Below are 24,381 nucleotides of genomic sequence, written 5' to 3'. Positions count from 1 at the left end.
CTTGAACTGGGTGGAAGGCCCCCTGTAGGGATCCAAGAGCAGCCTAGACCCAGGCTAAGGCCCAGGGGAGGGGCAGAGGCTGAATGGCAGAAAGTGGTGGCAACTCTGCTCCAAAGCTGTCATTATGTCCTTACTGGAACCCCTGAAATATGATTTATTTCCTGTTTAGAACTTGTGTTAGGTATACCATCCTAAGACAATGATTAAGGTTGATAATATCACAGTGAAGTAGGTTGGCCTCTTCATGCCCTCCCCGATTTGGACCTTTCCATCTTCCATACTCCATTGCTTTGCAAATGGCTTTTGTCTGTAAATAAATATCTTCTGGCCCCTGCCTTGAAGTCCCCCTGCCCCCACTTCTGCCTACTGCCCAGCTTCCCCTGTGAAACAAGAGACGTAACCAGGATCAAGTTTATAATGGAGTTTAATTCAGACTCAATGTTTCTCTTAAGTCTAAGATTCTTTGAATCTGACGGGAGAAGAGAAGGAAGTGAAACCAGATAGTCTAAATAATTTGTAGTTAAAAGTCAAGATTTATGAGGGGAGTTACCGCAGCAGCCTTGGTTTTGAGTGTGCTGTGGACCCTAGAAGCCAAATCCCCCCCTTCTCTGCACACATGTGTCTCTCATTGAGCTGTTCTGCTGGCACAAGGAGGCAGAGCGGCCTCCACCCTCCCAGGATGCAGGAACATGTAGGAGGGTCCAAAGAGTGGGGGTCTTCACCCTTGAGAGCAAGAGAAAAGGAGATGTTGTCACACAAAGTAATTAGCAAGCACTCTTCACCCTGAAAAAGAAAGATTTGTGTGAAAGCAAGGGAGGAGGAAGGAGGGAAGGAGCCACAGATTCTGAGAAACAGATCCCCCCTGGCCTGGGGGATCCAGGGTGGGCCTCAGACCCTTGCTTCTTGTCTGGCACCTCCCTTTGCCAAAATTTCAGGCTTTAGAGTAGAAATATTTTTGGAGCCACAAGTAAGAATCAGATTCTATTTAGGTCAAGCCTTGCTAAAATTCATTTGGAGAAGTTTAAAGACTGGGTCAAGGGAAACGAAAACCCCAGTATCCTCTTCCTTACACACTTCATCCTTTGTTTTATGAAGATATGGGACAAATTGAACTAATAAACATGCTTACAACAGTACCTGGCCCAGAATGGATGCTATAGCACTCTTTGATTTCCTGCCACAACTATAAATGATCATTGTTATCATTACTATTATTGTGTCTTGACTTTGCTTTTGATTTGAACATAAGAAGTAGGTAAGGAAATCACAAGCCATAATCTTGTTTTTTTTTTTCCATTACTTTCCATTAACAGTGCAGAGCAATAAGCTAAATGAGACAGGGTAGTTGAGATTATTGCACCCTTGGGGGCAGCTGTGTGTGGCAGGGCAAAGGGAAGCCCACTGAAAATGAAAACAGGGACAAGCTCGATGGAATGCCTGCAGACTGAGAGTTGCTATTGGGCTGTACTGCCCATGGGGGATGCCCCAGGGAATGAGCCAGAAAGATCTGAGCCCCAGATCTGGACTCTGCACCTGTGCATTATCTAGCTGTAAAAATTAATGAGTACCTCTGAGCCACTGTTTCTTCTTTTACAAATGAAAATGATTAAACCACCTCCCAGGGAGGAGGAAACCATCTGACTCCTGCTCTATCTGAGGAGGTTCTAGTAACAATGTTTACAATGGAGCAACAAAAGATTGAGGTAGGTGGGCAAACTCCACACCAGGGAATGTATGTGACCAACCTACAGTTAATCTGAAAAAAAAAAAAAAAATATATATATATATATATATATATACACACACACACACTCACACACACACACACAATATATATATATATATATATATATATATATATATATATATATATATATAATAAATTATAATTAATATTTGAAAATAAATAGAGAAATGATTCAGGTGCTCTATCCAATCCCTTCTCAGTAAGGGGTCTTTGGAAAGCTCTATCCAGGTATGCCTCATCCTAAACACCTCTGCCCTGGTTCTTTGAGGACCCTCTTCGTTGGCTCCTTGTGGCCCCTGGTTCACCTCCCTTTGCCTCACCTGCATCCAGCCCATGTCTAGTCATGCAGAACCATCCCTTCTCAATGCTTGAAGATCAGACTTTAAAACTCATCACTTTTACCCCTACAGACATTACAGGTTGAAAACCTATTTCTCTCATCAAACTGAGAATAACCTCATAGGGTTGTTAAAAGATAGTATTTTAATCCAGTTAGCACAATGCCTGATGCCTATATAGTAAAACTTGTTTATGCTAGCTCCTTTCATCACCATCACCATCCTCACCCTCATCATCACTATCACCATTATTACCATCCTCACCATCCTCACCATCATCCTTTTATTGTGCTACTCTTCAAGATGGTCCCCCAAAAAAGCCCTTTAAAATCACTCCCAGCAGTTTCTCTTTAGAAAATGATTTTACAAAGCACTCTGTCTGTAGGAAGAAGGTATCTTTCAAAAGGAGGATTACAAATTAAACAACAAAACAAAAATTCCTTGAAGATGCCAAGGTCATTCCCTTTATGCTGATATCCTCAACCCCACTTGAAACCAATCAAAGTGCAGTTTCATTATTTTTTTCAAAGGTAGGCAGTTAATTTACCTCCATGGGGCTAACTAGGCTTCTTTATCCTAAATTCACGATGGAACCAATGTAATCTCATTTTAACGTGTTAACTTTCTACTCCTCTTTAGAGCTACTTAGATGCTGGGTTGAGGGACCATATAGTGGCCTGGATTCAGTGTGCTCTCAGGTAGAAACCAGCAGAAATCAAAAGGCCCGTGGATGGGTCATCCTCAAGGTTCATTTGTATATAAGACATTGCTAGGATCAAGATGGTTGGGATTCTATCCCTGTGTGGTTTAGATGTGGTGTCCCCCAAAACTCACGTATAAGACAATGCAAGAAAGTTCAGAGGAGAAATGATTGTGTTATGGGACTCTTATCCCAATCCGTGACTTAATCCCCTGATAGGGATTAACTGAGTGGTAACTGAAGTGGTGGGGTGTGGCTGGAGGAGGTGGGAATTGGGTCATGGCTTGGGGTATATATTTGTTTCCAGCCAGTGGAATCTCACTCTACTTTCTGATCACCATGTGAGCTGCTTCCCTCCACCACACTCTTCTGCCATAATGTTCAGCCTCACCTTGAGCCCTGAGGAATGGAGCTGGCCTTCTATGGACTAAGACCTCTGAAACTGTGAGCCCTCAATAAATTTTTCCTCCCCTACAATTGTTCTGGTTGGGTGGGTCTTTTAGTCTCAGCAGCAACAAAGCTGACTAAAACAATCTCAGACCATGATGTAGTAATGGAGGGGAAGAGAGAGACCACCTCCCTGATGGCCCCACGAGAGGTGGTGAGGTGGCATCTTCAGAGAGAGGCCCTGCGTTCAGCAACAGGTCGCTCCTGTCCCAGGAAGACAACCAGGAAACACAAGAATGATTTCCCAAATTTGCATTAGTCTAGTCGGCATCTCCCCTGAGATTTTGTAATTAGCTTTGTTTTGATTCTATGCTCACTGCACAACCTCCCGATCCTGATTTTGCTCTCTCCAGGCACCTCAATACCGAAAGAGGTACCTCTGGATTATTGGAAATAAATACTTAAGTTACTGGAATGGTACAGCCTATCAGCATACAGAAATAAATTTCTTATGGCTCCCAAATCAACTATTTGTAAATTTAACATGATTCAGTCCCTCAACATCTAGCAAGCACCGAGTACATTTGAAAGAGATTATCAGAACACGAAGAACCAAACTAAATCAATATTTCCTTGAGCTTGTTTGTGCATCAGTTTACTCTCTTATAAAGCAGGAGGAGGTAACAGTGCCTACTTTATATGTTCATTGTGAGGATGAATGATTTAATAGATATAAATCATTGATATGCAAGCAAGTATATGAAATGATTTAACCTATGGAAAGTCACTGGATGAGAGCCGGTTATTCATAGTGACCCACAAGGCACTACTTGTTCACAAGAATGCCCTGCTGGAGGCCAGCTGGCAGATCTCTTTCCTGGCTTTCTTGAACAATTCTTAAAGTATTACCTTTTCTGGCCACTCCACTCTGAAAACTAGACTTCAAATAAAAATTACAGTCTGGGCGGGGGCAGGGGGTGTCATGAACACATGATCTGTGCTGTTGCATGGGACCTGTACTGGTTTAAAGCTCAGCTATTCCAATTTTGAAATTCTTGATAATTTTTCAACAACAGATCCCTCATTTCTATTTTGTACTGTGCCTCTGCTATGGTTTGGATAAGTGGCCTGAAAAGGCTCACGTAAAGTCTTGGTCCCCAGCCTGTGGCACTATTGGGAGTTGGTGAAGTCTTTAGGGAGTGGGGGACTATAAAAAAGTCTTAGGACACTGGGAGCATGCTCTTGAAGGAAACTGTGTGGAACACTGGGCTTTTCCTCTCTGCCTTTGGCCAGCCACCAGAAGAGCATCTTGTTCCACCACGAGCTCCCTGCCATGATGTTCTGCCTCTTGACAGTCTCATATCATTGGGGCCAACCAATCATGCACTGAAAGCTCCATCACTGTAAGCCAAAATTTGTTATAGTAATGGATACCTTACTAGCACATTTCCACAAATTATAAAGCTAATCCTAGCTACGCATGACCAAAGGATTAGCCAACTGAACTTGGACAACTACTTCCTTTCTAGGTGGTTCTTTCCTAGTTCCATGTTATGGAGACAATGACAAGAGAAGTGGGATTAATACAGCCACAGACCCAGCCTTGCACACTGAGCAGAGTGGTGACTTCCTGGACGTGTAGCATCATTGCCAAGCTACAGGCAATAAGTCCTCTTTCAAGGGTCTGGGTGGACTCATGGAAGACTAAAAGGACTCTGGATGTGTCTGCCATTCCTATAATCCCTCCTCCCCTAATAAGGAACTCACTCGGTAATTTGTTGGGAGATGATTTAAATCACTCAGAGGTACAGAGGAATCAGCTTAGCCTTCAGCACAGGCAGTGGCCCCAGAACAGCAGCCGTTGCAGGAAAACTGAGAACTCAAGATCATCCCAGCTGAGACCTCACGATGGCCACCACTGCAGGGAAAGGGGGAATGATAGCTACTTCAGAGAAGCAATGGCTGCCAGGCAGCTTTCCCAGGCCACTGCCATGGGAGGAAGGGTTTTAGCTCCAAGGAGTTTCTCCCACCCCTCCCCCACCTCATCCCAGTGAACCAGGAGGCTGCCCTGTCTGTCTGAACATCCCTACAAGACACCCACAGGAACTGTCTGCTCGGGTGGAAGGAACTATGGTGGCTTTTCTACTAGATTCAGTCACAGGAGTTAGAGGCAGAATGTTGTACTGTACTCCTCCTTTCAGTTTCTGATAGGGAGTGGCCCAAAGAGAAATGGAGTCTATAAATATATGGTCCCAGTGCACTTGCATATAGGAATGCACTCTCTTCATCCAGTGAGTCTGACTTTGGTGCTGGTAGCCATGAAATCGCTTCTCCATTCCCAGGTTAGTGCCTACCATCTGCTGATTCTCCCATCCACAGCCCTGCAGTGACCGTGTCATTTTGCAGTGGTTACCCACAGCAAGGATGTGTGGGCCAGTTTTTTGAAACACTGCCACAAAGCCCCTGTAGAGAAACCCAACTACGTGTCCCGGCTCTCCATAATTCAGCATCTTTGTTTAGTTTAGTTCTCTTCGTTCTGATTTTAGAGCCTAGAAATGCAGCACAAGACATTTCTAAGCTGGGAATCTGCCGTCCTGTTGCAGGACTGCAGCAGCAGCGGCCTCAAAGAAATATTTTTTCAAGGCTGCAGAGAAAATCAGGGCTGGAAAAAATATTTGTTGATTGCCAGTTTTTCCCACAGACACTTACATAAGAGTTCATGCTGAGACAAGCTGTCCTGCCCAGGCTCAGGATCAAGAGTTACAGTTCTGGGGACAACGACAGAAATAACGTGGGAACTACGGCACTGTGGCCTATGACGTCCAGGAAGGAAATGCAAGTTGTGTGTGGCGATTAGTCCTGTCAAATGACGTGATGGTTTCCTGGGGTGTTTTTCAAGCTTTTGGATGGTGGCATGGTCTATAAAGAGGGGAAAAGTCTCTCTGCACAAGATATGGTGAAAGAATTGCTCCTGGTTTTCCATTTTTAAGATTAAAACAATGCAGACACAACAGTGAGTGAGCTGAAGGGAAGAGTCAAAAGTTCAGGCACATTCTGACCTTTCAGATCCATCCTGACTTGCTAAAGGCTACGTCAAGACACACAGCATCCAAATCTGGGAGCGGTTAAAACCTGGGGTGAAATTATGTACATTTTGTTCAATAGTTTATTGCAAAAGAAAAAGAGAAAGAAAAGAAACATACTAAACCTTTTCTTTGCAAAACAAACATGAAAATCTCACTCTGCTAGGAAAAAAAAAATGCAAAACCCGTAGACAGATTGTGTTTAAAGGTCCAAGGGGACAACTTGCCTCCCCCACAGCATTACTGAAAAGCAGATGTGATGGGCAGAGGCATAGGATCAAGCTTGGTGAAGCAGCCGTGAAGCAGTCTAAACTGTTCTCAACATCTTCCTCTAAGGGAGATGCATGGCCTCTTTGTGTAGACTGTTCCAGCCTTTAAGTGAATTTTTTTTTTATAAAGGGGGGGGGGGAGTTTCCTCCATATGTTTTAGCTTAACTTCTAGTTTAGATGTGGGCCCATTCATTCTTGTTTGTTCCTCAACAGCCTTCATGAGTAATTGCCCATTGACTTTTCTGCCAGTCATGCCTGGGTGTGCATTTTTCTTACTCCAGACACACCTAACTCTTAGCGCTGTCATCACAAATAAGGTTTCTACTTGATGTTTTGGCACAACAAGTTGAAACGAGCACAGCCTTGCACAGAGGCGATATTTATTCACTATTTTGATAATGGGGTCATCCCCTCTCTCTCTCTCTCTCTCTCTCTCTCCTTTCACTTTTCTAAATTTCATCCCCTTCCCTAGTTTTCTTTCTTCCCTCTCTGCTGCCAAAGCATTGGGCTTACCAGTCAATTGACTGAGTACTCTCTAAACCTCTGATTTATACCTGAAAGGCACTTATTTGAGGATTCCAAAGTTGGCCTAAAACTCGTAAGTATGGGCCATGATTTATTTTAAGTAAGATGTGGTCCAAAAAGGAGCTAAGGTAACAGGACCCTGGATTTCCCTGCCAGACCCCATGTGCTGAAACCTTTGTGATTTCTCACCTGGGTCATTTCCCACTTTCTCCATCTGCTGATTCCTCCATAAACCATCGTGGTCAGGTTGAACTCCAAGACCAATTGTTTCTGATCTTTAGTTTGTTTTTCAAACTCTCTAGAAAATAAAAAAAAAATCAAGAACAAAAGGTCCTAAATTATTCAGGAACCACGAGTTGCCAGTGGAATAAACAGATCTTGAACCAATGTTAAGCCTAAAAGAGCAATTTATTTGTTCATGTAACCAAACTTCCCCCCCACCCCACCCCACCCCCCACCAACTCTGCAAAAAATAAGTTGGTGGATGGAGGGACCTTGAGAATCTCTTAAGACTCTCTCACACTCTTCTTTTTGCTTCTACCTGCTGCCATTTTGCAAACCTGCTCCTCCGTGAGGTGAGGCTACGGCCTCCAACGAAGCTTATCTCTCCATAGCTTATGAACTGAGCAGAGAGGAGTCCCCACACCACACACCATGGATTAGAAGAATGATGCTGATTGGCCCATTAACTATGACTAAGCATGTGAGCTATGTAATTGACCTCCTGAGTCACATGTCCCTCTCTGTGGCCAGGGAACAGGGTCTGTTACCAGGAGGAGTAGGAAAGTGGCAGTCGGCATATTAAACAATGGCCACCATAGCACTAAGGAAAAAAGAGCTCTCGAAGGTCCCAATGCTACAGAAAGATGACTCCTTCCTTGGGTCTTCCTCCCTTTCCTCAGGATCCCAAGTGAGGGTTAAATACTACATGTGGTCTAGGGAACTCAGACCCTGCCCACAAAGATTTAATAACAGTTAGCATCCCACCATCTCGGTAGGGAAAAGATGAAAAGTGATAGTTGGCCTGATATTACCACCAATACCAACAAAATAACTAGAAATAAAATCTGGAGTTCACAGAATATCATAGACTCAAAAGAATTAGAAAGGATCCAAGGGAATCTAGATAATTTCTTACCCCTAGTTAGAGCTTTATAAGAAAGGGTCCTGACAAGTGACGAAAGGTGCTCTGGGGATCTTGCACTCGGTGTGGCTCTATAGGGAATCTCATAAGGTCCCTTGGATTCAATGAGATCATGAGTCTATGGAATTGATTGATTTCCCTCCTTAAATTGGCCAGGATGTTTTCCCTCCTTATTCCCTCTTATTAATGATTTTAATGACCAGCAGGCCTTCATATTGGGTTCCTTCTATATGTCTCACATATTAACTCCCTGTGTTCAGATAAAGCCCAAATCCTTAGGAACATGATGTGTCTCCTTTGGTTTTCATCCCAACCTTTGTGAGCCTCCTTTCCTGTATATTTTGGCATTTTCATTCCTTTCCTTTGAGTCTTGGCCAAATTCACCAGATCACAGCTCTTAAGAGAAGGATGAGGTTGAAAACAGAGGTCTAGAAAATCTTCAGAGTGAGTTTTCCAGGTCACAGAGAATTAAGAGAAATAGTGAGAGGGATTCTCATTTTGTTTCTTTGCTGTGGTAGGAAGAACAATGGTGTCCTTAAAAAATGTTCACATCCTAATCCCTAGGACCTCTGAATACGTTATGTTACATGGCAGAGGGAAATTAAGGCTGTGATTAAGATGACTTAAATGGATTCCCCAGGTGGGCCCAATGAAAACATAGGGGTCCTTAAAAGTAGAAGGCAACAGATGAGGAGGCCAGTCAGGGTGATACTAGGTGAAAAGGACTCCACCTGGCTTTGAAGATGGGAACACAGGGCCTCAAACCAAGGAATGCAGCAGCCCCTGGAATCTAGAAAAGTCAGGAAAATGTCACTCTCCTGGAGTCTTCAGAGAGAATCGCACCCTGTTAACACGTAGATTTTTGCCTGGTGAGACCCATATTGGACTGCTGACCTATAAACCACAAGATAATAATTTCTGTTGTTTAAACCAGTACATTTGTGGTTGTTCATTATAGCTACAATAGGAAATAAATGCAACTCCTGTTTATCCTTTTGTGTTTTGAAATGTTAGTTCCTTGAGGATTCCAATTGCTGGACTAGGTAGAGACAGGATAGCATAGCAGACAAAGAGAACAGATTTTACTCTGCTACCTCCTTACCTGGGGCTGTGGAAAAAATCGATTTTTCTGGACCTTGGTTTCCACATCTACAAAACAAGATAGTTTTATAAATGGTCCTCCAATCCTTTAAGTTCTGGACTGGCATTTGGACATTCCATCTCTGCTCCCTTAATAGCCCCTACCTTTGATGAATGATGGCAGCCCCAGGGACAACTGAGCTGTCCTCTGACCACGGGCAGCAGAGCTCTGGATAGGGAGAGAAGGCCAGCAGGTCACAACCCCTTCCAGGCTTGTCCTTAGGTACCGAGAGAAGGCACAGAAGCTGTCCTGTGTGCTCTCTCTTCTCAGGAAACATCTTAGTGCCAATAAGGAGCACTGTGGGGCTGAAATGCTAGAGACTTCTAAACCAAATAGGTCACTGAAATCCTCCTGGAGGAGAGGAGACTTGTATTGGCCTTAAAAGATAGATAAGCTCTGGGTAAGGATATTCTAGGCAGAGGCCTGGAAAGAAGAAAGGCCCAGAATGCTTAGAGCATGGTGAATGAACTAGGTTGATAGAGGAGAAAGAAGATTTTGTGGTGGTCATGAGATCACAGAGACATATTAAAACCCGATGATGGGGGCTGAAGACTGAGTGAACTCCTTCAGGCCCTACTGTACCTGGTACCATGTTTGCACAAGGCTTAGAATAGTGGCATGTATATAATAGGTGCTCAAAATTTGTTGAGCAACTGAATGAGTAGGCACTGCTATAATTTGAATCGCAAGTGTCTCCCCAAAGACTCTGTGTTGAAGGCTTGGTTCCCTAGGGTGGTACTTACTATTGGAAGGCAGTAGAACATTTATGAGGTAGGGCCTGGTGGGAGATCCCTAAGGCACTGGCCCCTTTCTAAGTTGATTACCTCAGGTATTTGTTATAGACACAGTAAGCTACCATAGGCACCAATGATTTTTGAGCAGACATTATAATAACCCACGATGAACTTAAGGGAGATGAGTGGGACCTCATTATGCAGAGTGGATCCAGGGAGCAGAGATGGAATGTCCAAATACCAGTTGAGAAGCTTCCAAAGCAAGAGTCAAGCTGGCGTGTTGGAGTGTGTGAAACAAAGAGGAGATGCCCATGTGCCATTAAGATTTTCCCTAAGCCATCCCAGCTGGGAGGATGTAATTTTCATTCATGCAAATCTCTAAGGAAGGAGACCCACCACCTAATGAATAAGAACAAGGCAATGTCCCCGTCAGGCCCACACTCTCTGAGCAAAAGCCTTAGGCAGCCATGTAAAGCATCTACAACCCACATATTTTCAATAGAAATGACCGCTAATTTCCGCACAATTATTCTCCCTGTAATCAAAGCTGGTTCTTCGTTTACCCTTCCCTTCCCTAGACTCAACAACTCTAATTTCCCCTAACTGCTTTCAAAGGTTCATTTGCCAAGTCTTCTAATTATTTCGATGTTTTCCTTCTGATCCTTTTCCAAGTTCCCTCTCTCCTAAGTCATTTACCTGAATCCGAAGACTAGATTTGCTCCAGTAGCACTCATCTGCTGCGTCTGCTTTTCCTCTAAGCAGTGGGCAAGGAGCACAGCTCTGCTCCAGGAGGGAGACCTAGTCTCATGGGAACATTCTAGTGACGAGGCAGTACCAGCCAGCCAAGGACTCAGGCTGTCCTTGCCAGAAATCAAAAAGAAGCCCCTCTCCAGACAATGTCTGGCCTCAGATCCCAGAGAAACCCACCATCCTCTTCTTCTTTATCATCCTCTCCAAGCTCCCCTATCTTTGCCTCAGCCCATGTCCTCGGGGCAGGGACAGAAGTGTAATTGATGGCCTCAGGGGATATCAAAGTGCTATTGAGCAAAACCACAGCTCAACAGCTGCGCAGGTGCTTCCTGCAGCAACAGGGAGGGAAAGAAGTGTCTTTAGAAAGCCCTAAATAACTCCGGGCAGGGATGTCAACTTGACAAATGACTCCCGAGAAACAGTCCCTTGTTCTCTAGTGTGTGATTCATACAAAGCCATGCTGGAGTTGGGGGCGAGGGCCAGCCCTGAGTCCTGCATTTTGTCACTTGGGGCCGCTCTTCAGCCCTGCTCTCAGGAAGGATAAGACACTGTGTGTCTCTTGGCCTCCATCTTTCAGGCCTTATTTTCCAATAGTTTTTGAGGTTGTTTTTTTTTGGGGGGGTTGTTTTTTTGTTGTTTTTTTTGTTTGTTTGTTTTTTTAGTGAATCCAGGATTTGTGCTCATTGGGTTTGAGCTGCATTCAGTGGAAGATGGGAGCCATGGGGAGAATCGCTCTCTAAGCACCCAAGGACCTCTAACCCTTTGATTCTGGCTCCTGTGCTTCTTGCAATCCCAACCACAAAGACCATGGGCTCCTCAAGGGCAGTGCTTTTGTCTCCCAACTCTCAGCTCCTCAAAGAACCAGCTTATTTAAAACTTTGCCAAATGTTGAATGGGTAAGTAAAAAGATCCCAAGACCAAGGGACATGATAACTGATTCCTGATCTTGGTCACTGAGACCTTGGCCAGGTGCTCAGGGCTTCTGGGTCCTCATCTGTAACAGGAGAAGGAAGATCTTGAGTCCTTTCAAATCAGACTGTGAAGGAGGTTCAGAGAGGCTTACAGAGGTAGTTTGGGGCCTGCACCCAGCTCAGCAAAGAAAGGGGTGAGTGGTACAAAGAATCTGAAGGATCTCCAGTTGCTCTACATGCCCAGCAGCAGGACTAAATTATAGCACTTTGAAAAACCAAGTAAAAAGTGTATATTTTTCACTGTGCATGGTGGTGCACACCTATAATCCCAATGGTTCGGGAGGCTGAGGCAGGAGGATCTCAAGTTCAATGCCAGCCTCAGCAACCTAGTGAGGCCCTAAGCAACTCAGCAAGAACTTGTCTCTAAATGAACTATACAAAAGGACTAAGGATGTGGTTTAATGATTAAGCACTTCTGGGTTCGATCCCTGGTACAAAAAAAAAAGTGTACATTTTCAATTAGTCAGAAGGTCTGCAGTAACACTGTCTATCTAGCAGCACTCGATGTGAACAGCAAGTGGGGTGTGTGCGGCCTTGGGCCCACGCTGAACACAAACACAGCACCTCCCTGAATTTATTGGGTCCTCTTCACCAAAGTGTTCCAGCCACCAGACTATGACACGTACATTAATTCTTTGGTTTATGGTGTGTTTTTTTTTTCTCCCCTGTGGAATAGTTCAGCAAATCCATTGTGAGGAGAAGGCTATTCACCAGCAGAAGCAATTTTGTGTGTGTGAGTCATGCCAAGGAGTCTGCAGGAGGAGGGGCTGGTGGCTGGTAATGCAGACCTGGGAGTGGACCAAGAAGATCAGCCCATGTGTCCCCACACAGAGCCCAGGTCTGCATTACCAGCCACCAGCTGTCATCATCTCACGAGTCTTCCCATGCCAGGATGTGCTCTGGGCTTTAATGCCCCTGTGTCCATCAATGACAGCTTTGTTAGCATGAACAGAAATATATATATATATATATACAGGTTACTCAGGCCCTAATCACTGAGACTCTCTGTGCTGGAAAATTGGGTTGGTTAGGACTCTGAGTTGCCCTTCCTATTCTCCTTCCTTTGGGCAAAGTGTCAATTGCTCTTACTAGTCCTGGCAGAGGCAGGACTAACGGGAAAGGACTTTGTTTCAGCCCAGGATCTTTGCTGACTCTGGTGTCCTCCTGGGAATGGAAAGAACTTCTCACTACAGAGTTGACAGGGATGCTCCAAGATGGCAACACCTGCATACCCCTGCACGCATGCACATGTGCATGTGCACACACACACACATGCACACACCTGCAGACCTGTGGGGCGGGTGGTCTGCAGTGACACTATCTAGCAGCACTTATTTGACATTTTATCTTTCCTGAATGACAGATTGTGAAACCAGACAGATCTGTCTCTGTCCTTGTTAGCTTGAGAGCCTGGTTGAGTTAACTAAACTTTCTGAGCCTTGATTTGCTTTTTTATGAAATGAGAAAATGAAAGGACCCGATCATTGTGTTGTTGAGGAATTAAGGGAAATGTAATAAGCATAATAAAGCACTCAGCACACTTCCTGGAATATCCTAAGTGACCCAAAAATGATCCATAGTCATAATAATGGCAGTAATAAAATTCTCCTTTTTCCTGACAAAGAGCCTTCAGCCCCTCAGCACTCTGCAGGACCCACTGATTCCATTTGGGGGTTTCCATAGGGTTCACTATGAGGCAGAAGAAAAATGCAAGTTACATGCTATTGATATCTGTTGTTACCAAGAACTCCTAAAAAAGATCATCTGCAATCTGAATTTGAGGGGACCTAAGAGATGAACTTTTGGTTTTAAAAACAAGGATATAGAGGCTCAGAGACTCTGATCCCCTGATGGAGAGTCCAGCTATTTATTTTTAGAGTCAAGATCAGAAACTCATTATTGTGAGTCTTGGTCTTGAGATCTTTTCCCTTATCCACTCAACATTTGGCAAGCATGTAAATGAGCCAGTCTTTGAAAAGGTGAGAATGAAGAAAGAAGCTGTGCAGAGTCTTTGTTGCTATGATTTCAAGAAGTGCTGGAGCTAACATCAAAGGGAGAGAGGTCTTTGGGTGCCCGGTGAGCCTCCCCCCAATTCCCTCCCTCTAAGTACTGCAGCTCAGACTCAATCAGCACAAACCTGGGAGAAGCACAGCAGGAGGAGCGGACGCCCGTGTGCATGCTGAGCTCTGCTGCCCCATCAAAACAGGCACAGTTTTTGCTCCACTAGGCAAAAAGAAAAAAAAATCTTAATTAAGAAGAAACCAATAGTTTCAATGTTTTAAAAAAAGGAGCCCACAATTCTCGAACACATATGTGCATGGAGTATAACAACAGACTTCAGCACCCGATTCTGTGGAACTCACAGTACAAAACCAATTTATTAAAACAAACCCAGCTTTTGCCACCACTTCCAAGGTGTGAATTTTCTAGCCAAGAGCATCAGAAGTATTGACGTCATGCTAAATATGACATTTACAGTTTTGAAGTCAAACCCCCTCAAACATAAACTTGATGGGGCCAGGGATCTGCCATGGGTTTGCACCTTGCTGTGTTGAAGTGCCCAGAATATGAGAGCCAAGAAATATTTATTGAAAGAATAAGAGAATTGTCAGGCGCAGTGGTGCATGCCTGTAATCCCAGCGGCTCCAGAAGCTGAGGCAGGAGTTCAAAGTCAGCCTCAGCAAAAGCAAGGTGCTAAGCAACTCAGTGAGACCTTGTCTCTAAATAAAATAGAGCTGGAGATGTGGCTCAGTGGTCGAGGGTCCTCAGATCCCCAGAACACCCCCCAAAACAACAACAACAACAAAAATGAATAAAAGAATTATAGTAAATGTTCATGTCTACTATAATATATATATACACACACACACACGTATATCCTCATAGAGAATGAGCAGATAATCAGCAATTTAACAGAGTCACTTAAACATTATCTCACTTAAATGATCATATTAGAAAAGTCTTAGTAGGATCTGTGGGTATTGTTATTTGTTTGTTGCTTGGCTTGAACTGTTCTCAAAAGGATAGATCTGTGCAAAGTACCTGGGTTTTATCCTTTTATTTTAAGAAGTGTGACTTGGGTGTTCAGAACCACCTATGGTACCAAAAGAGCCGTATTACATTGGATGCTTTTCCTGGTTGATCCGTTTTCTCCAAGACAGGGACCTGCAACCTCTAGACATCCTAAAGATTCTCTGACAGCAAGTCCCCTTGTGAAAGTAGGCCTCAAAGGGCTTTACAAGTGGTGAGATGGCCATGTCACCTCCTCAGGCTGTGAAGTACAATATCCCTAAAGTTTACACTGTATCCCAGGTAAGGTCACTCCCCAGACCCCTCCAAAAACTTCAGTTCAATTAAGAATGAAGTATATATGGCCTGACTTTAATCCAATAATTAGAAAAAAAATATGTGAATACCCTGTGTTTAAAATATTGGAGGCAATTTATGGGCATGAATTCACCCAATCGTAATAAATAGGGATACATGGCATCATACTTATTTTACCAAAGAAAGGAAAGGACAGAAAAAGTGATTGAGAACCAGAAATGGGACTCAGCCCCTGGCTCTTGGATCCCCTGCTTGGGTAACAACACAATCAACTGAAGATCTCCATTAACAATAAATGCTGGTGAGGATGTGGGGGAAAGGCACACTTGTGCTGGTGGGACTGCAAATTGAGGCAATTGCTATGAAAAGCAGCACGGAAATTCCTCAGAAAACTTGGAATGGAACTACTTTTGACCCAGTTATCCCACTCCTTGGCATATCAGGAGTTAAAATCCGTGCACTACAGTGACACGGCCGCATCAATGTTTATAGCAGCTCAACTCATAATAGCTAAACTATGGAACCAACCTAGGTGCCCTTCAACAAAAGAATGGGTAAAGAAACTGTGGTATATATACACAATGGAATATTGATCATCCATAAAAAGAAAAAAGAAATTATGGAGACTATCATGCTAAGTGAAATAAGCCAATCCAAAAAACCAAAAGCCAAATCTTTTCTTGAATATGCAGATGCTAATTCACAATAAGGGGTAGGAGTAGGGAAGAACAGAAATACTTTGGATTAGACAAAGAGGAATGAATGGAAGGGAGACAGAATGGGAATAGGAAAGATAGTAGAAAGAATCGGGCATTACTATCCTATGTGCAAATATGATTACATGACCAATGTAATTCTACATCATGTACAACCAGAAGAATGAGAACCTATGCTCTATATATGTAAAATGTGTCAAAATACATTCTACCATCATGTGTAACTAACAAGAACAAATCCAAATATATGTAAATGAAAAAGTCACTGAGGAAATATTGTTCTTCCCATATCCTACTACTGAATATTGTTCAGGCCTGGGACATTGCATTAGTAATAATAAATATTTGCACACAAAGAAGAGCAGCAAAAATGGCATGGATTTTAGAGTCTGGGAGATTTGAATTCAAATTCTAGCAGTGCGTTCTTGAATGAGTTACTTATGTAATTTGAACACCATATTCTTCTTCAGTAAAACAGGGGCAAGAATAGCAACCCAGTAGAGTTGCTTTGAAAACTGTAGGTAATAATCTGCAAGCTTTCAGCCGATCTCCTGGTTCATAACGATGCTTGATGAAGGACACAAATGGTGATGAGTCTGAAAAGCTGCTGCAGTTGCTGCTCCTAACCATGACCCTGACCTTCCTATCACAACAGACATTCTCAGGTTGACCAAGAACTTGCCCCCTGCCCTCCACCAGCAATGCTAGTATTTAAAACTTGACCTGCCAAGATTTCACAGCCTAGCAGGTCTATTTTTTTTTTCCAGAGGACCCATTAGTGGAGATTAAATTTGCTATATTCATTTGACCACAACTTTGAGTGGTCCAAACTGAACATTCCCAACCAAAACAGGGTTTTCTTTCCCAGCAACTTAAGACACACACGTTTACCCCAGTAATTCATTTCTCATTTTGGTTTGGGACTGAGCCAGTTGGTAAAAGGTTTCAGCGTGTGTTTATTGCCTCTTTGTTCTCAAGCATTTTCTGGGGCCTCCTGGCAGCTCTTTGGTCTGCAGCAAGCAGCAAAAACGTCCAGGGTTGCAAAGCCCAGACAAATCCCAGGCTCAGGCCATTGCCTAGGGCTGATGGAGAACAGCTGGAAGCCTTTCCCCTCCCACCCCAGACTCCTGCCCAGATCTCTGAGCAAACCCAGGGCAGGAGCAGAGCATTTGCCCCCCACTCCTGTGCCGGCTCTGACTGGAGCTGTTTTGAAGTTACTGTGCTGCCTCTTCCAGGCACCACACAGGACTTCTTCATGCTTGAGAATTACATGGCCTCCAGCAGGGGACTAGGGGACTTTGGGGAATAGACTTGTGTGTGTGTGTGTGTGTGTGTGTGTGTGTGTGTGTGTGTGTACCTGGTCTTCCAGTGTGACACTTTTGCTATGGACACTGCAGATCTCCATGTTCCAGGAAGCCCAGGGCACCTTTATAAATAAATTACCTGCACTTTTGATCCAACTCCATTTAGGAATCTTGTGCTCTAAACCTGGAAGTGGAAAAAAAAAAAAACTGTTCAGGCCATCCCTTCCCAACTCTCTCTCTCTCTCTCTCTCTCTCTCTCTCTCTCTCTCTCTCTCTCTCTCTCTCTCTCTCACCTACCGGTCATTATTATTGAACATGCGCTACGGCAGATGTATTAAAAGGCAACAGGACTCAAGATCAAGAACTCACCTTTGGGGCACACGCCTGTAATCCCAGCAGCTCTGGAGGCGGAAGCAGGAGGATCCCAAGTTCAAAGCCAGACTCAGCAAAAGTGAGGTACTAAGCAATTCAGTGACACCCGTCTCTAAATAAAATATAAAATAGGGCTGGGGATGTGGCTCAGTGGTTGACTGCCCCTGAGTTCAATCCCTGGTACTCCCCCACCCACCTTTGGTGGGCTGACCACAGTCCAAATCTGGCTTTACCATTTTATAAAGCTCTGAGGTCTTGAGCCAAGCCCATGAGCTCTCTCTGCCTCAGTTCCTCAGATGTAAAGTGAGGATGTCAACACCTATTTGTTGTTGTGAAGACAGTCGGAGATGGTGGGTGGAAAGGGCCTGGTGCATGTCAGCTGTCAACAATGAGTAGAATCCCTAGAAGCGATTCTGGCACACTCTGTTCTCCCCAGTACACGCAGGAGCTCAGGGTTTGTTTCAGTGAGCAACTCCCTCAAGAGGAAGTCATATGGGTTTCTATGGGAGATTTTAAGCCTTTAATATTTTCTCAACTTTGACAATGGTGGGATTGATTGATCAAATAATTAATCAGGCGAACCTATTTAAGTGTCAAACATTGCTGAGGCACAAGTCCATGAAGACAAAAGGGCCTGGGCCACTGTCCTCACATGGAATTGGAGAGAGGCATGCAATTGGATGTTGATGGTTCTCAGGATGGAAAACCATGTCGGGTCTTGACAGAGGTACCATGAGGTGGCCAAGGCCTTAGTGAAGTCTTCCTAGCAGGGTGACAGCTCAGAAGGATGAATGAGTGGGAGTACTCAGAGGAGATGAGGGAGGGGATTCCAGATAGTGTGAATTGTGCAAAGGTACAAAAACAGCAAAGGAAAAGTCATAGTTCAAGAATGACAAATAGTTCAATGCAGGTAGAACATTCTGGAAATATGGGAAGGCAGGAGCATCCATTCTGCAACTATAACAGTCTGTCCCAGATCACTCAATGACACACCAATTAATGGTCAGCCTGGCTGCGTCACCCACCCTCAATGCCCTCCCACCCCAGCCACAGAGGCAGGAGGACAGCAAGGGGGACAACATTCGAGTCTTAAGTTGATTGAAATGGGTCTCTCAGCTCTTCTTCATCAAAAAATGTTTTCTTAAAGTTTGGTTTCTTCATTGACATCATAGGATGGGATGGTGGGGGACCGTCCTTCCTTTTAAAGGAAGAATGTCATGCAGGTCTCAGTGTCACATCACCTACCAGTGGAAGTTCTTTGGTGGCATTATTTGAATAAAGGGACTGTTGTAGTCAGCTTTTTCACTGCTGTGACTAAAAGACCTAACCAGAAAATTTGCAGAGGAGGAAAAATTCATTTGGGTGTTCATAGTTTCAGAGGTCTCAATCCATAGGCAGCTAACTCCATTCCTCAGGGATCCAGGTGAGGCAGAACAACATGGCGGAAGAGTGTAGTGGAGGGAAGGGGCTCACGTGATGATCAAAAAACAGAAATAAAATCCACTTGACCGATACCAAATATATACCGGAAAGGCACAAGGGCCATGACCCACCTCCTCCAGCCACACCCTACCCGCCTTCAGTTACCACTTAGTGAATCCCATCAGGGGATTAATTCATTGATTGAGTTAAGGCTCTTGTAACCCAGTCATTTGTCCTCTAAACCCTCCTGCATTGTCTCACACACGGGCTTTTGGGGGACACCTAATATCTAAACCATAACAGAGACCGTTCAACATCCTCTTCAAGAAAATCATACGAAGCAACTTTCTGGAAATTGAACTGACTTTGCACGTGGTAAGGAACATCTGGAATGGATTTTTTCCAATTTCCTCACAGCCTAGCTCAATTTCTTCTTATTGCCCTCTGCTCCCACCACAGGACGATGAGCTATCAAACCTGAACTATCACTTCCACCTCGGATTCCTCTGAGAAGGGATCTCACATTACAGCTCAGAGGGAAGAAACATTCAGATAAGTTAAAGTACTTACATTCATCCTCCCCCCTCCTTCCCCCACCTAAGAAAAAGAAAGAAAGAAAGAAAGAAAATTCAGCTGAAATCTATCAGGGCCTTCAGTGAGAAGCTGATAGATCTATGAAGTAACTTGACTCATCAACAAGAGTGGGTTGACATATAAGTGACTTTTTTTTTCCCCTCCCATTCTGGTCCCAGAGAGATATTTTCTATTAGCAGTGAAATTACCTGAGTGCTCAATGCTATGGCTGCTCCTTCCAAAATCACAGCCAGACAGCCCAAGGCCATAGCCAAGCAGCGCTTCCTACACATGCTGCCTGAAAATTGCTCCTTGGAGAGTCTTCACGATACAGAGGAATCTGAATATTGAAAAATTCCACTTTTTTACAAAAGGAAACTGAGCCGTATGTTCCAGACCCAAAGAAGTTACCCAGAGGAAAAGAGAAACATTCGTGTCCTTATTTGTTGTCCATGATCCCAGAGCTTCTCTCTCCATGGCAACCTCAGGAGTGTAGCCCTTGCTATCTGCAAAGAATCCTGGTAGGTGGGAAGGAAGAGTGGTAGAAACAGATAATACAGGTTACAGGCAAAGATTTAAATATGTGTTATATAAATTCAATCAAATCCCACTCACCCCATGGGAGGTTACTAGACATCCACACAGAACACTTTTTTTTCACATTCAAATAATGATAAGAAAAAAAATCTCACATGAGAAAGTGAAAGATTCAGAAACAAAATGTTTTTTTAAACCTAATTAAGCAAAAGAGATGGTTCTACATCCCCGTTCCCTAAACTTTCTCAAAAGTTCTCACATAGTTGAGTGGTTGCTTTCTGATTCAAGTTTGCTCTTCCTGCTCTTATTTAACAGATTTATTAAACATCCACCCTGCTCTGGGAACCCAGCATCACCCAGACACTGGCACAGACGGGGTCTTTGAAACACTAAACTCAGCCTGCCCAGAGGCAGAAAACACAATTGAAAGAAATAACTGTAACTAAACTATTGTAAGGACAATGCTGAGCTGGTTTTGTTTGCTTCCATTGAATTTCTCTGGCTTTGATGTCAGGGGACCTGGCCCTGGACTCCCTTCTTAGTGAAGTGCCCATACCTGGAGCCTAGAGCTTGGTGGAAAGAAAACCAGGACCCTGAAACTGATGTCTGGGTCCACTGGGGAAACCAGGAACATCCTCCACAGGCTAAGGCAGGATCCTCAAGTGAGACCAGTACAGCTGAAACACAGCATCAGCCAGTGACTACTACAAGTGCAAAGTCCCCTTAGGGGAAGGCTTCCTGCAGACCACCAGGAAGTACCAAGAAATGGAGATGAAAGGGGTTTTTTTTTGGTACCAGGCATTGAACCCAAGTTTGCTTAACCCTACCACTAAGCCACATCCCCAGCCCTTTGCCCTTTAATGTATTTCTCTGTGATAGGGTCCCACTAAGTTACTTAGGGCCTCCTAAATTAGTGAGACTGGCTTTAAACTTGGGGTCCTCCTGCCTCAGCCTCCCGAATTGCTGGGATTATAAATGCGTGTCACTGTGCCTGGCTTGCCTAGTTTTTAAGACATAGGAAACCCCCAGCTGGTATCTGGGTGATAGTAGAAAACCATTTCTTATTTTGTATTTCATCCAAGTGCTTCCAAACACCATGACCTCCTTTTCTCTTCCCCAAAGCCCTATATTGCTCCTAGGGAAAGATGATTACTGTTATTCCACTGGGAATCCTGAGAAACAAAGGCAGGACTACCAGGTGGAAAAGAATCCCAAGCCTTGTCCCCTGGCAGCTTGTGGAGTTTCTGGATTACCTGCTCCAACATGACAGGCTGCGTGGCCTGTGTCCCGTCCTCCTGCTCCCCAAAACGCCGGGCCTGATCCCCTCCGCCCTCACCTCCTCACACTCCTGAGACCAGAGCTTCATGGTTCACTTTCCCTTGCAGCTAATCAAGGGCAGATTGCCCTGCGCTGGCCTGTGTAAGGCAGCGGGAGATTCTGCATGCAGCTTCCAGAATCAAGTTTCATTTCTGGAGAGACAGAGTTTTGGCGGCCGCTGCCACCTCTTCCTGGGTTGATCATGCCTTTGATGTCCAATCATCTTACAACCAGGGCAGAAGGCAAGCTTGGGTCTCACCAGCTCCAAAGCCCCTGTCCCTAACCACCATTCATTCCACGGCCTCCTTTTCATCACTTCTTTGGCCCACAAACTACAGGCAGCAGAAAGAAACCAAAATGCTAGGTAGTAATCCATAGAGGAAAATGAATTGTTCTGAGCACCCAAAGATAGATTTGAGCTCAAATTCTTGGTCTATTAGCTGTGTAACTTTGGGTCAGTTAACAACCTCTCTGAGTCTCACTTTCCTAATTTATGATACCTAGCTGGGTAAACCTCTGAAGTGCCTTTCAGTGTTCAAATTCTATGGTTATGATGTACTCCAGCTCTCCTGATAAGCCACCAAAGCCCAGCTGGGTCCAGCAAACCCAGGCCCTAGGGAGGCAGAAAGCTGGTGATCCAAACTTTATGAATCCATCTTCATTGCCTGCTGCACAACACCTTCCTGATGCATTGTGAACTCAAAAATGCCACATCCTTGGGAGGCTTAAGGAGACCTCCAGTCTCCAGCAGAAAGGCCTGTGGCCTCCAGAATCTATACTCCAAAGACAAGAGTCAGTCCTTCCCCCGTAAGTTCTTAGGCTGCTCTGAGCCCAGGTTTGTTTCTTCTGTATTGGGATTACAATAAAATCCCCTTTATCCTAGTTACATCCAATGTTATTGTGGAATCATGTGAAAGAAGGTGCAAGGGAATCACTTTTAAAAAGGGAACCTCATCATTATCATTCAGCAATGCTCAGATGGGTGGAGGAGGTAACTGATTGTAAGCCTGACCCATAAAAATCCACATGTCATTCCTTAGATACGATGCAGAGACTCATTCCAAGGCAGGCCCATGTCACTCAATGATCTAACAACATTTTCTGGGCCACCTTTATGGGTGCTCATTTTTCCCTCAATGGGGAGCAAGTCCTTCTGAAATACACGATTTCATATCGTTGATCAAACCCAAAGGCAACAAAAAACACAAAAACAAAGGGTGAGGGATATGCAGAGGAATCCATCTCCCAAGAGTACGATTGTTAAACCTGCCCATTACCACCCTAACACCCCCCATCTTACTCCCTGGGCCCTGGTGTAACCCATTAAAATAAGTAAATAAAACTTTATGTCCTAAAAAGAACTTTCTAGGGCTGGGGATGTGGGCAAGCGGTAGCACGCTCGCCTGGTGTACGCAGGGCGCTGGGTTCAATCCTCAACACCACATAAAAATAAAATAAAGATGTTGTGTCCACCGAAAACTAAAAAATAAATATTAAAAAAAATAAAGGCATTGTGTTTAAAAAAAAAAAAGACCTTTCTAGCATTGTTTGTGATTCATCTGTTTGTTTTCATAGAAGACATATTAATGCAGGCACGGAGGTTCAGATCCATAGTTCCCCTAGGAAAGAAACATTACAATCCAAAAACCAAATGGAAATTACTTAAACTAAGGACAGCCACCAAAGCAGGGATTCAGTTTTCCATCCTGTTCCTTCCTCTCACTGATTTTCTGGGATCTCAAACCAAAAGGTGCTTCTGCCCTGAATTCCCTGGGGCTCATGAAGTTTTGATGCTACTTCCTATGTCCATTGGCTGGGATCATTCAAACCTTGCATGGGCTATTTGGAAGCCATAGGAAAAGTGGCTGTTTTTCTCCATCTTAAAAGCTATATTCCAAGGGAGACTATCAAAGTAACATTAGTGGTGGAATGTGGTGATCGTTGTTATCCAAAGTACAGGTATGAAGACACGAATTGTGTGAATATACTTTGTATACAACCAGAGATATGAAAAATTGTGCTCTATATGTGTAATAAGAATTGTAATACATTCCGCTGTTATATATAAATAAAAAAAATAAATACATAAAAAAGTAACATGAACACTGATCTTTTCAATATCTCAGTGGTCCCCACCTGGAAAACATTTTACTTTCCTCAAAGACTTTGTTGGGAGGCAGTCCCTGGCATCAGGACAGGATGCTGAAATTGTACCACCAAGAGCAGCCCAACTCACCATGGCGGGAACGAACCCTTAGCATAGTAGGACCTGCATGGAGAGCTGAGCTACTGGCCCTTACTCCCTCTTGTGACCCAGTCCTCCTGGGCCACCTTTTCAATCAGCACACAGCCCTCCCCAGTTGAGCCAGCTGGTCACTCCCCAAGCCACCCAACAGTGACTCCCCAGGCTGCCTGTGTCTGGGGTCCTGTTGCCTGACAGGAAGCTTTAGTCCTAGCTGGGTGTGAGCCCATTTTCAGGAGAGTAATGTTGTATGGAAGAAGAATCACCCAGGGACCAAGTGGTCCGGCTTTGGGCCAGCAACTGAATTCCACTTTAATTCTGCCTCTCACTATCTCTGGGATCTTGGACGACATTTACTTTTCTCTTTTATTCCCTGAGCTGTTGAAGGACCTCGTGCTAATACCAGTCTCGCTGAGTTGTGAAGATGAAATAAGTTTAAGTGGTAGGAAATAACAAATTAATTTCCTTACTATGTGACAGGTATCCTCTAAGCCAGCTTTTAAAAACTACCGCTTAGGGCTGGGGCTGGGTAGCTCAGTGGCAGAGCACTTGCCTAGCAGGTACCTTAGCACTGCAAATAAATAAACAAACAAACAAACAAACAAACAAATAAATAAAATATTTTTTTTTTAAGTAGCATTTGTTGAGCACCCCTCTGGGCCAGGCAGTGTTAGGCACTTTGAAGTCATTCTTCAAAGTCATCCCCACAGTGACTTAATGAGATACAAACGATGTGTGTTTTTACTGAATGGGAAGGTTGAGTAACTTGCCCAGGGCCAAC

The 24,381-nt window shown here is 44.1% G+C and overlaps 1 long non-coding RNA gene across 2 annotated transcripts; it reads right to left on the bottom strand.

Moving 5' to 3' along the window:
* Positions 1–428: 428 nt before the first annotated feature.
* Positions 429–19,811, bottom strand: LOC308651964. Of its 2 annotated transcripts, XR_014022698.1 has the most exons (5): positions 19,714–19,811; positions 17,507–17,621; positions 17,277–17,321; positions 7,240–7,348; positions 429–723 (listed from the first exon to the last, which is right to left on the bottom strand). It is a non-coding gene; the product is annotated as an uncharacterized lncRNA (long non-coding RNA). The 2 variants fall into 2 exon arrangements; XR_014022699.1 differs by lacking the exons at positions 17,277–17,321; positions 17,507–17,621; positions 19,714–19,811 and adding an exon at positions 10,766–11,133.
* Between the last annotated feature and the right edge of the window lie 4,570 nt (positions 19,812–24,381).

The sequence above is a fragment of the Spermophilus citellus genome (assembly GCF_964194105.1).
Source record: "Spermophilus citellus genome assembly, chromosome: 1".
NCBI lineage: Eukaryota > Metazoa > Chordata > Mammalia > Rodentia > Sciuridae > Spermophilus > Spermophilus citellus.
The sequence above is the reverse complement of the archived record's forward strand: the minus strand, read 5'-3'. Positions and strand labels throughout refer to the sequence as shown.